We start from the raw sequence: 12,636 nt of genomic DNA on the forward strand, positions 1-12,636 counted from the left end.
CTCAAAAGAACCACTGCAGCCACAGAGTTAAGTAGTGTTATAAATATCTCTAGGACACCACCTTCCTTTGTTCAAAGGCAAAGTTCTCCTCTTTGTACAGATCTTCCCTTAATTAGGACTCTGGGGGCCTAAAAAATTCTCTGAAGTAAATGTTCACACTGCTCTGCTTTTGAAGAGTAATGGTTTTGGTGGGGAATTGATGTTTTAGAAATCCAGGTGTCTTAACTAGGAATCCAAACCAACTTAATAAGAGTGGCTGAGCATTTAGAGATTCACTAATGAAAGTAAAGGAACCAAAACAGGAGAAACAATAATTTTTTTTCTTAGGTGATGTGAGGCTTCCTTAAATGTGGTCCTCACTCACTTGTGCCTAGGACCCCAGGAACAGACCCATCTTTCTGCAACTCTCTTTGGTGAGTTATTTATTTTTTTTGGTGGGGGTGGTTCTTAAACTTCCTGGTGCTTCTCCATTAGTTTCTACTCTCTTTTCCATTACTCACTTGCTCACCTAGGTTGCTATATATCCCCATGGTTTGATTGATTTTTTTTCTTTACATTTGTCCTGCTATAGCTAAATCCAATGCTTATTTTATATTTCTATGAATTTGCCCATGCCATTCCCTTCTGCATCAAAATCATTTCTTTCTCTAATTTATGACGTATAACCAAGCAAGGAATTTCTCTGCAAAAATGGTGCTTTGAAAATTGAACAGTTTCATACAAAAGTATGAAGCAAGATCCCCATTAACACCACTAACAGAAATGATTTAAAAATGGATTAAACACTTGGATGTAGAATTGAAACCATAAAACCCACAGAAGAAAACACAAATGATAGGTTCCATGATATCAGCCTCAGAGATTTAGTGACTCAACTTCAATGACATAGGAAACAAAAGGTAAAAATAAACAAATGGGAGTACATCAAACTAGAGAGCTGATATGCAATGAAATAAAGCATTATAAAATGAAAAGAAAACCTACTGACAGGAAGAAGATATCTGCATATCATACATTTAAGAAGGGGTTAATACCCAAAATATATAAAGAACTAATGCAACTCAACAATGAAAAAAGAAAAAAAAACAAAATGAAAAAATGCCCAGATCATAATAGACACATCTCCAAAAAAGAAATACAGATAGACAACAGAAAATGAAAAAAAAAAGTCCATCTTCAGTTATTATTAGGAAAAAACTAATCAAAACCAAGATGGGTTATTACATCACACCTCTGAAAATAGGCTGTATCAAAAAATACTAGAGACAGCAAATTTTATGGAGAAACAGGAATTCTCTGTTGGTGGGAATGTAAATTGGTGCAGTCAACATGGAAAACACCTTGGAGATTCTAAAAAAAAAAAAAATTAGAATAGAATAACCATATGATTCAGCAATTCTACTCCTAGAAATTTTTTGAAGATACTTATCTGAAGAATATGAAAACACTAATTATAAAAGTATATGCACTCCTGCATTCATTGCAGCATTATTCGTAGTAGCCAAGACATAAATAGAAACAAACTAAATACCCAGACAGATGACTAGATAAAGATGTGGTATATAAACTTAATATAATATTACTCAGCTATAGACAAAAAGATAAAATCTATCTTGTGCAACAACATAGATAGAACCTGAGGTGATTATGCTAAGAAAATAAGTCGGAAAGAGATAAAACTGAATCATTTCTTGCATGTGGAAAACAAAGAAGCAAAGCAAACTAACAAAACTTAACAAAAATAATTCAGACATTGACACCAAATTAACAGTTACCAGAGAGGAAGAAGAAGAGGTAAGAAGAATGGGTACAGTGGGGTAGTGGTGAGATGTGTTAGAACTTTGGTGATGAGTATAGTGTGGCATATATATTTCTTTTTTTTTTAAGGATTTATTTATTTTATGCAAGAACTGGGGTATAGGCCAGATGCATGGGAGGGTGAGAGGATTCACCAGTGCCAGAACAGGGAACAGAACAGGCAGACTGATGAAATACTGCTGAGGGGAGCAGCGGGCGAGGCAGGAGAGGTCTGCCGAGCCATGTGGGTATCTGCCTGGTCGGCCTGGAATTGAACCGGCACTGTGGAGGCTATGGATAGCTTTACAGCGCTGCGCTCAACCTACTGCGCTACCGGGAAGGCCCACATATATATTTCTTGAGGTGTGAAGCTATATTGGAAGCTTACATAGTTTGTAAACCAAAGGTAAATCAATTTTAAAAATGTTTTTCCTGGGCCTCCTGGAGGCGCAGGCAGTTGAGCGCAGTACAGTGAAGCTGTCCGCAGCCTCTACAGCACTGGTTCGATCCCCACCGGCAGCGGAGATGCCCACATGGTGCAGCAGACCTCTCCTGCCTCACCCGCTGCTCCCCTCAGCAGTGTATTTCAGTCAGTCTGACTGTTCTGTTCCCCACTCTGTCTCTGGTGAATCCTCTCACCCTCCCACCTGTACCCTGGTTCATGTATAAATAAAATAAATCTTTAAAAAAAATGTTTTTCCTTCTAAGTTGCCATAACTCCTCTACAAAGTTGTTCTAAACCTCTGTTTGTACTTTATCCCATACATGAGTTCTTTCAAAGATTTTTGGAAATATAAAGAATGAAGGAAAACACCATCCAAGACACAACACACAGCTGATTAATTTCCAGATTTCAGGTCACCCAGATGAGTTGGCCAGCTGGTAAAGAGCACCCCCCAAAAAAAATCAGACATCACCTTCTTTGCTAAAGAACATCCAGTAAGAAATAATCATCCCATCCAACCAACAGTTTATGTTCAGCCTCCAACACATTACTTGGAACATAATAAATGGCCAGAAGCTATTTACTAAGTAAATGTGTGCATGGAATAAGTCATGTAGCTGTGTAGCATTTTTAGAAATGCCTCTGTCCATGGAACATAAAACCAACCAGGGTCATCATGGGGTCAATACAGGGTTATTCCCCATATACACTTTCATGTATCTTAATTCATTTCCTTTTCCATATATATTTTATCACATTAATAGAATGTTTCCCTCCATTTCATATGCATTTCACTGTAACTATAGATTTATGTATATTACATATTAAATAATATATGACTAACTATCTCCCCTCCTACTGTGAAAGTTCCAGAAGAAGGAAAAAATAGTCATTGTTTTCCTCAAAATTTGCATCTTCCAACCTCCCAACAGAGTCCCAGAGGCATGGTCATCCCACAACAAAATGGGTTAAGTCAGTATATAATAGATGCATCAAAGTTCTCATATTGGAACCCCCTGGGTTTCCTCATTCGGTGTTCCTTTTCTAGCATTATTATTGACAGACCTCATGGTGTATCAAAAAACTCCGTTTTGCTTATTGAGATAAAAATTGAAAAATAGTGCTATAAAATATAGTTTTCTAAGTACAAAATGAACTCAGTCTTATACTTCTGCATGGAATGACTCAGAAGATGACACAAGTATAACACTCTGCATATCAAGTCTCTATTCCCTTGTTCCTGAATTCTCTAATGGTGAAGATCAAGAAACTGCAGCCTCTTCACTGTGATTACTGGACAGGCATATTCTGACACTTGCTTTCTGGGAATCTCCTGACAAGACAGCTAATAAATATCTAGCCTTAGGTATCACTCAATGCAGAGTATTTCTTACAGCAGATGCAGTGGTCTTTCCTCCCACAAAGTTATGCAAAGTACTCAAAAACGTAGTGTAAGCTTTATCTACTCTTTTTCAAAGGCTGTTAAAATGCATGAAGGCTATGTTTTACTAAGTGTTTTAGGACAACTTTTAATCAATTTTGCATTAATTTCTCAAATCCAGAGGAAATGTACTTTTTAGCTTATACATTTCCCCTACTCAGTTTTACCCATCAAATCATATTGCAACATGTTAAATCCACAGATTTCCAAGAAACATTCAAGAGGTAGTTTTTTTTCCTGTCTAGGTTTCTTTGTCCTATTTACATTCTCCTGCCTTCTAATTTTGGTCTCTTTTTTCATTTTTCTTTCTATTTTAAAACAATAACAGTAATAAATAATATTCCAGAACTGGAATCTAGAAGAGCATCGGATAAAAATAATACTTTCCATTTACATAATGCTTTATAAAAAGTCCTTCACACATTTTGTCTGAATCATAAAGTAATTCTACATGATAAATAGGGCATAAAATGGAGAGCCAATCAGTCCTGCACCATCTAGCCTAATGAGATGAATGCATTACTGTCTCTAGGGAAGCAGGTTTTACCCTACATTAAGGGGAGACTGGAATTGTATAATGCTGCACATACACAGAGCTGAAAGAGAATAAGAACCAACACATGACAACATAAAAGACAGTTATAGATATTTTAGAAGAGAAACATGTCTGGTTCAATAACTCTCCTCTACTCATAATCACTGTAAATATAGATTTGTAGGTGTGTGCATTCATTTTAGTTTTATAATACTACAATACAAAATATACATGAGAAAATCATTTTCTTTTCTTTTTTTTTTAAGATTTATTTATTTATACAAGCACGAGGATACAGGCCAGGGACGCAGGAGGGTGAGAGGATTCACCAGAGACAGAGCGGGGAGCAGAACAGACAGAAGGAATGAAATACACTGCTGAGGGGAGCAGCAGCAGGCGAGACAGGAGAGGTCTGCTGCACCATGTGGGTAACTCCCTGGTCGGCCGGGTATGGAACTTGCACTACAAAGGCTGAGGACAGTCTCACAGTGCAGGCTCAACCTGCTGTGCCACCCGGGAGCCCCTAGAAAATCATTTTCAAAGAAGTATTTTATAAAACTCAACAATAAAAATACAAACAACCACACTAATAAATGGATAGAGCATCTTCATAATAGTACTTCTCACAAAAAGACATACATACAGATGTCCAATAGGCGCATGTAAAGATGCTATCTATATATTAAAGAAATGCAAATCAAAGCAACGTTAAGCTATCACCTCATATCTGTTCAGAATCACTATGATCTATCTAGAAGACAGGACACAAGTATTGGAGAAGTGGAGATAAGGGCACCCTTATACTATATGAGTAGGATGTAAATTGGTGCAGCTGTTATGGGAAGTGGTATGAAAATTCTTCATAAAATAGAAATTCAATATAACCCAGTTATCCCACCTTTGGATTTTACAAAAACATTGAAAAGAAAATGAAAAGAAAAATGTGTACCTCCATCTTTATAGCAGCATTACTTACAATAGCCAAGAACTAACTGGGAACAACCAAATTGCCTATTTACTGATGAATGGATAAAGATGTCATATAGACACACCATGGAATACTATTCCACTATTTAATAAATGATGAAATCCTGGCATTTGGAACAATGTGGGCAGACCTAAAGGTTATTACGCTTAGTGAAAGAATCCAGACTGAAGATGTATGGGAAGGGGGAAGAAATGGTGGGTGTATTAAGTAAAAATAGAAAATGGTACATTGCAGGATGGAACTAGATTTTTAGTGGTGATCTTAATGTAGTATACACACGTTGGTTCTCACTTATGCATACCTAAACTCACATGCAATTATACTGCAATGTCTCATGAACAAATTAAATTAAATAAAAAATATAGTATTTCAAAATGCAGCATTCATTACTTTGACATTTCCGATCAGTTATTTACACAACATAAGACTGTTTAGCTAGAAATTATATGGTACAATTGAAAGGGTTGACACTTTTTTTTTATAGAGGCATGTTTTATTTATTTATTTGTTTGTTTGTTTGTTTTGTTTATACGTGCACTGGGTACAGTCAGAAGCACAGGAGGGTGAGAGAACTCACCAGAGCCAAGGCGGGGAGCAGAGCAGGCAGAAGGACAGAAGTACACTGCTGAGGGGAGCAGCGGGCGGCAGGAGAGGTCTGCGCGCCATGTGGGACCCTCCTCCGGTGGCCGGGGAGCAGCCGGGGATCGAACTGGCGCCGCAGAGGGGCCGTGGGCAGCTTCGCAACCCAGCGCTCAACCGCTGCACCACCGGGGAGGCCCTACTTGACACTTTTTAAATTGACAAATAAGACCGAATTCACCACCTTGTTTGGAACAGAAGGAAGTTGAGGCTGAGAAGAAGGCAACAGAAATGGCAAGTGGAAGGTTTAGATCTCCAGCATCTCATTTGATTCACAGCCTAACATTTTTTACATCACCCATGATAATAGACTATGACAATAGTTGCTAAAACAGAGAACACATTGGGCCTCCCCTGGTGGTGCAAGCGGTTGAGCACCACGCTATGAAGCTGGCCGCAGCCTCTGCAGCGCCGGTTCGATCCCGGCCAGTGGGTGAGAATCCCAAATGGCCCGGCAGACCTCTCCTGTCTCCCCCGCTGCTTCCCTCAGCAGTGTGTTTCATCAGTCTGCCTGTTCTGTTCCCCTCTCTCTCTGGTGAATCCTTTCCCCCTCCCGCGCATCTGGCCTGTACCCCGGTTCTTGTATAAATAAATAAATCTTTTAAAAAATGAGAGAATACGTTGACACCTGTTGTTTGTCTAATTTTGTTGTTTGCTTAATTTATGAGTTCAGTCTCCTTTTTCTTACTGCACTAAGCCAAGAAAGAAAGTTTTATTTCCCAAATAGATTTTAACAATTTTGTAAAAAGCAGTACTTTTATTTTTTATATATAATTAATTAATTTATTTATATATATTACATTTCTGCTTTTTTTTTTTTTTTTTTTTTTTTTACAGTTTCTGCTTTCTTTTCTCAGGTGTAGTCCCCATAGAGTTTCCAACACCAATTTACCCGTGCACCATCACCACAGTCTTTTGTGCTCTTCCCTCCCTCATTTTGATCCCTTTTGCTCCCCCGCCCCTGCAGAATGTCTCTGATTTATAGTTGTCTGTTTATTTTTTGTAAAAACAGTACTTTTAAAAGCTATTTTCATAAATTTACAAGACATTTCTAATTTAAGTAAACTCTAAACATGATATGTTTAGAGACATTAGAAAACATAAATCAGAGGAAATCCTCTGTAGATCATACATGGCTTCCTAGGAATATCTTTACCACCACTTGGTGGTGCCATAACATGGTATTCATAACATGCACTTTGCAGGAATCCTGAGAAGCTCTGATAAGCAAGCCAAGGGAGTGGCTGGGAGACCTGGATTTTATTTGCGAAGACAAAGCAGTTTGTCTTATCTGCACTGCACACAAGACCCAGGGGATGGCAGTGAAGTCTTAATTCATCCTCAGAATTTCTCCAATATGAAATTATTGATATTAATATGCTTAAATTACTCACTCAGAAAATATTTCACATTTTAATGTGTATACCTTGGTAGGGCAGCAATTCCACTAAAAGTAGCTGTGTTAGTATGTGCCATGCTACATTCTCCAGTACAAGAAGGTGATTAGAAAATTGCTTAATTAAGCAATAGTGGCTTTTGTTGTTGGAATTACTGGAGATAATTGTCCATGATGGAAACTGAATCCCTAAGCTAAAAGCAAATTATGGGAGCCAAGGTCAATTATCTTATATTAATGCCCACAGTGAAAAGAGGTATTGTGATTATTATAAGACATAACTATAAAATACTTAAATTTTAAAATATTCACTATAATACAGTGATCACAGACCCCATAAAATGTAATTAAATTGAAACTACCACATTGAGCAGCCACAACACTCAGAAACTTCCTAATTATAGACAAATTTGGCAGAGAATACACCAAAAGATTTTCCAGCTGTATATGCAAGCTTTCTGCATATAGTTTGTAACATCTGTACATAGAGATTTTCTGCATCTGTAGAGTACACATTTCTAAAAAAAACAGTTATTATAAACAAATATTGAGTTAATATTAGTCATTTTAGGTAAATTATTAACTCTTTCCATAACTTTAGTTTAATATTTTGAGAATGGGGAGCAGACCTTAATTTTAGTGGAAAAAGCATAAACTATGGAATCAGGAAGACCAAAATTTGAATCTTGGGAAGTCCTGGTTTACCATGAAGTAACTGTGCAGCATGACTGCATGATTGTTCTGGGTCTCTAGGACTCTCAAGAAAATAAAATTCAATTAGATGGGATTCTGAAGATAATGAAGGGAGATATGGGCAGAGTTAAGAGAACCAACATGAAATAAACAAGGCACACAGCACTCAGAGCAGGAGCAAAAAGTCTTCATTCATTACCCCTGGGTCTTAGGGCAGAGGGGAAAGGCAATCAGAGCCCGAGGACAGGAAAGTCTTCACAGAAGCGTTGCCTGGCAGGAGCCACAATCATGACATGACCAAACACAATCAAACTACAGCAAGAAGAGAGAAAAAAAAAATCCTAATCTTTTTCTTGTTTTTCCTTTTGATTCCTTGCTGGGGCTATACCCGGACCAAAACCAACTGGAATCAAGTCAGCGAAGAAGCCATAGGTGGGGCAGACAATAATGGTCAGACCTCAGACACTGAAATGGGCAGGGAACACATCATTGTTCTGGGCTGAGTAAAAGCAAACAGGGAAACATTTTATTCTAAGTCCTGTACCCCTACATTTATAAGCAGAGCTTTGAACAAAGCCTGGCCTAATAAAGTTGTAGTGAGTAAATGAAATACACACAAAATGCATAATTCATGTATAGCACATAGCCAATCCATAATAAAGAACAGTTAATTTATTTTATTTTTAGTAGTAACTAATCATTGTGAAGATGAGGATATAGCAAAAACCATTCCATAAGCTTACCACTCAAGCTTATTTTATTTCTTCTTCACAGAAACTGTTTCATTTTTTTTTCTTTACAGAAGAGAGAGATCATGAACAGATAGATGAAAGCACTAGAAAATAAATTCTCTAATGCTATGAATCATATACTTACTTGGGTTTTGATATGAGGGTCTTGGCAAAACAGCTACATGTTTGACCAGCGTGATCCCACCCAGAGAGCACATGAGCAGGCAATGATGGAAATTCAGGGTTCTAAACATTTTGTACCTTAGACTTCACCACTAACCTATGAAACATCTGAAATGAAACAATGATTCTAATAAAAAAGCAAGAGGCTGCCTTTTTGAGGATATGTCTATGCTTTTAGTCTTTACATTTAATATTTTAAGTAAGCATTAAGGGCACTACCTCGGCAATGTTCTGCTGCTCTGGCAAAACACTAGCATAGAGCAGGTCTTTCCTGCCACCCCCTAAATTATCCCCAGCACCCCAGGCACTCTCTGCCATACCTTCAGATTTTATTCAATCCTTTAGGTATTTCTTTCTCTGATATCTTGTTTACTCTATTTTCTTATATGTTGTTTATTTCTCCATAAGAGCATGGACTTAGGTTACCTTGTTCTCCTTTATAAAGTAGTTCCTGGAACAGAGACTAATAGTGTATACTAAATAAGTTCACATACACACACACACCAGCATATAAAAGTGATTGATATGTGAAGATTACATGAAGTACTCTAAGCAGATTGAAACAGGCACTCAACTATGGTAACAATTATTATTTTTTCAGTTATTGCTATTAGTAAGAATAATAATAAACTGGTATAAACAGGGTAAATATTATTATGATGAGACAGATTATTATTTCCCAGTGACTAAGTCTTTGTCACACATGCCTGTACTTAGGGCAAGACTGCCAGCCATGGTATTCAGCCTGTGACTGCTGCCAATTTTATGTTTATAGTGACATTGCCAATCAAATTTTGTAGTTTGTAATGATATCTCTCAAATAGTAGTGACAATAATGTCCCAGATTACAGGAAAATGCCTGTTTCCAAATGCCATGAGCTAAGCAAATAATAAAAGGTAAACCCATATTTCTACTTCTGGGATGATGAAATAAGAGTGCATTTTCAACTCCCACTAAAAACAACTAGAAACCTTGAGAGTAATATATACAATAAGAACACTCTAGTTAAATGTGGAGTAAAGAAAGCAGACCAGCTAAAGAGCTAGAAACTCAAGGAACAACCAGTTCTCTATATTTTCTTTAGCTGGAGCTAAAGAAGCCAGAAAACATCAGGAACACTTGCAAGAAAACAAAATGTCTGCCCTCTCTATTCAATTAGTCATGAAGACAGCCTAGAAAGACAGAAAATTCTTAGATTATAATCACTCTCCTGTCAAACACACATGCCCACATACTCACACAACACTATGACACTAAATCTACTCAAGCCAGCAAAGATCAAGTGGTGAGCCTAGACTTCTACCAGCATTAGTCTATAATGAATTTCCCAACCCACTCTTGGGATGGCATCAGAGAAAATCTACTCCAACTTCTTCAAGTCAGGGAGGTGCACCTAGAGGGGAGCTGAAGTCTCCACTTCCACCAAACAATAATGAGAAACCTTGCCTTCTTAGTATCAATAGAGACTGAGTAGGAAACCTGAACTTTTGTCCCCATTTGGCAATAATGCCCCAGTGGCACTATCCCCTCCACTTCTCCCGCCTCAAATGTTAAGACACAATAGAAGACCATTCATCATGCTGAAAACTAGGAAGATATAAAGCCGAAAGAAAAAAGACAATGGATCCCAACACCAATATGACAGAAATGTTAAAATAATTCTACAATGATTTTAAAGCAGAGATCGTAAAAATCCCTTAGTGAGCAGTTATGAACATACCTGAAACGAATGGTTAAATAGAAAGTATCAATAAGTAAATAAAGCAAGAACAAAACAAGAATTTCATATGAGAAAAAATACAGTAATTGAACTAAAAATCTTAATGGATAGGTTTAATGAGAGAATGGAGGGGATTAAGGAAGGAATCAGTGAGGTAGAAAATAAAATTATGTAAAATACAGAAGAGATAAATGATCCCCCAATTGAAAAGAACCCCGGGGATATGTGGGACTATCACAAAAGATCTAAATTTTGAGTCATCACAGTTCCAGAAGGAAAGGAGAAAGTGAGTAGCTCTGAAAAGTACAGTTTTGAAAAGAAACAGTGACTGAAAACTCCCCAGATTTGATAAACACAAACACATATAAACCTGCAGATTCAAGATGCTGAGCAAAACCCAAACAAGATAAAAGAATCTACACTAAGATGTGTCATAGTCAATCTGATGAAAACTACAGACACAAAAATATTTGTAAAATCAGCAAGAGGGAAATGACATTTCATCTGCAGGAGACAATCTATGTGAATAACTAAGCAATTCTCATCAGAAATCCATCTGGAGGTTGTAAGAGAAGAAACACAACAGCTCACAAGTGTTGAAAGAAAACTGTCAATATACTAATCCCAATGGAAATTCATAACACTAAACCCAGTGGAAATTCTCCTAGAACTAAGAGAACATCAATACATTCTCAGATAAAGGAAAACTAAGAGTTCTCACCTGCAGACTTACCCTAAAAAAAAAAAAAATCCAAAGAAAGATGTTTAAATGGAAATAAGGTGATAGAAAAAGGAAATTTTGAACACCAATAAAGAAGAAATAAAATGGGAAGAAAAATGTGTGGGGCGAATACAGTTGATTTTCCTTTTTCTTTGGTGTATCATAAATTATATTTGATGATGGAAAACAACTATGTATCAGATGTGATTTTAAATGAATGTAAAGGACATATTTAAGAAAATTATAACTAGGGAAGAATAAAAGTATATCATTGTAGATGAAATTTTTAAACTTTATTCAGTCTAACCAAAGTATGAGATCAAAGCAAGCAAAAGGAAAGACATAATAAAGATAGGAAAACAAGTCAATGTAATTTAAAATTGATAATTAATAGATTAAATCAATGAAACAACAGACTTTGAAAATATTAATAAAACGAACAAAACTCAGTTTCACTCATATGTGGAATATAGAGAAATAAATCAAAGAGTCAGATAAAACCAAACCAAATATTAGAAATATGATTGTAAATCTGAGGCTACCAGAGAGAGGGTGTAAGGAGGAGAGCTAGGGGCACAATGGACTATGGTAGAGGACTACGGTTGCTTTGGTGGTGGTTGTGGTAGTGTAGTATATATCCACAGAGATGAGATCCTCTATTTCAAATCACACACAGTGTCATAAACTGATGTTACCTTAATAAAAAAAAAATAAAACAACTGAAAAACTTCTAGCAATACTAACAAAGGAAAAAAGTGTACATAATATTAGAAATTAAATGTCTTATTATTATAGATACTACAGACACCAAAAGTTATGATAAATGAATAAAACAAACACACATACATTTGAAAACAATGGAAATGAGCCAATTCCTAGAAAGTGACACAAATTATCATAACCAACCCAATATCAAAGAAACATTTCTTTCCTTTATCCCACCCCATTTATCCTCATCAAACAGGTAGTGTGCTAACTGTAATAAGACTTGAGGGAGACACATCTCACACAATGGTGTGGACATTTAATCATAACATTTATGATCTACAGAAGATGTGAAATAGATCATTTGAATAGCTATATAACTATTAAGGAATGTAAACTTATAATTTAAAAAATTTCCAATAAAGAAATCTCCAGGTCCAGATGGTTTCATAGAAGTATTCTATCAAATGCTCAAAAAGAAATAATATATTATCTTACAGAAAATAGAAGAGAGAACATTTCCCAATTATGTTCAATACTACTCAAATACCACACTCTAGACAAAACAAAAGAGAAAACTACTGATCAATATCCCTCATGTATTTAGACCAGAAAAAAAGTACTTTAAAAATATTAGAAAA

General features: G+C 36.4%; 1 non-coding gene across 1 annotated transcript; it reads right to left on the bottom strand.

The window, feature by feature from the left end:
• Nucleotides 1–12,244: 12,244 nt before the first annotated feature.
• LOC119256466 (small nucleolar RNA U13) lies at nt 12,245–12,345 on the bottom strand. The gene has a single exon (XR_005127796.1). It is a non-coding gene; the product is annotated as a small nucleolar RNA U13 (small nucleolar RNA).
• Nucleotides 12,346–12,636: the final 291 nt, after the last annotated feature.

Source organism: Talpa occidentalis, unplaced genomic scaffold, assembly GCF_014898055.3.
Source record: "Talpa occidentalis isolate TD23 unplaced genomic scaffold, MPIMG_talOcc4v2.1 talOcc4.3, whole genome shotgun sequence".
Lineage (NCBI taxonomy): Eukaryota > Metazoa > Chordata > Mammalia > Eulipotyphla > Talpidae > Talpa > Talpa occidentalis.